Below are 1,333 nucleotides of genomic sequence, written 5' to 3'. Positions count from 1 at the left end.
AAACAGTAAAATAACTTTGTTTGTGTTTGTTTATGTACTAAAAGAGTGACTCTGAGAGCATTTCTAATCACTGGAGAAAATATTTTTGATTTCTTGTCCACATTTGGAGTAAGAACTACACAACCCAAACCTCTACCAAAGTGGTCTTGCACTTTAAGGGAGATGAACAGGAATCTGCTTCCCTGATTGGCCAACCCAAAGCATCCCCATCAGCTTTGCGAATCGGCCAAGCATCACGTGACAATATAAATGGAAACGCACCCAATAGGACTATTCTTTCACACAGCTCTTCATTGATCCAAGCCTCTACACTTCTTTGCTGGAATGTTGTGTTGGACGGTGAATCTCAAAGGACCAAAGAGAACCCTTCATGCTGCTGTGTCAGTGGGGAACAAGGTGTACTGCTTCGGAGGGTACTGTACCGGAGAGGCCTACATGCACAACAGGGGCGAGATTGATGTTCACGTTTTCAACACAATGTCTTTGCGTTGGATGAAGGTGCTCCCAGTAACAACTGAAACAGGAGAAATTATACCCTCAGGCCTGTGATTAATTGTCAAGTTTGTCATTCTTCTGTGGTAGGCTTTTTCAAATGCCTTCAAAATATAGTAAAGAATGACATCAACCCTATTTCAACAATATGTACAGTCCAAGTGAAATGTATATTGACTAGATCGATAACAGTTTAGGGGAAATGCTGACAGAAACATCACAACAGCTTGAAGGCAGGGTAAGCAACATTGTTATAAATTAGGCATAACAGATAGTGAAAAGAAAACAGCTTAACACATAGCATGTAGCTCCTGCTGGCGGAGAGGTACAGAAGCAAGCATGAAATCTGAGAAATAAGCCCAAAAATATTTTACTGCAAACAAGGTTTATTTTACTTATGTTCAAGCACACATGGTTCGTGAAAGCCACTATGGCAGACAGGTGGCTAATTATTCATTTCAACAATGTTAAAATGGGGTGCTAATTTAGTGAAGTGATTGGTTGAGCATGAAAGAGTGAAGCTTCCTTTAAATCAGAGTAAAAAGATGCTTTGCTGATTTAGAAGAAAGAAAAAAACAAGTGACTTCGTCTTCATGCACCATCAAACGAGTTAAATATGTAATTTCTCGCTATTTCTCGCTTCAAATGTATGTTACTGTTTTTGAGTGGTGCAACCACTCCTATAGACAGCTGTGTGTGGCTGTGTCCCTGGGTCTGTCCCTGTGTCCCTGTGTCCGAGCACGAAAATAGCATTATAGCGTTTGTTCACCACCAAGTGTCACTGTTGCACAGCCTAACACACATTCAGGGAGGAGGGCTTGTACAGTACAGTACAGTACAG

Source organism: Electrona antarctica, assembly GCF_951216825.1.
Source record: "Electrona antarctica genome assembly, chromosome: 8".
Taxonomy (NCBI): domain Eukaryota; kingdom Metazoa; phylum Chordata; class Actinopteri; order Myctophiformes; family Myctophidae; genus Electrona; species Electrona antarctica.
This window is presented reverse-complemented; position numbering follows the sequence as displayed.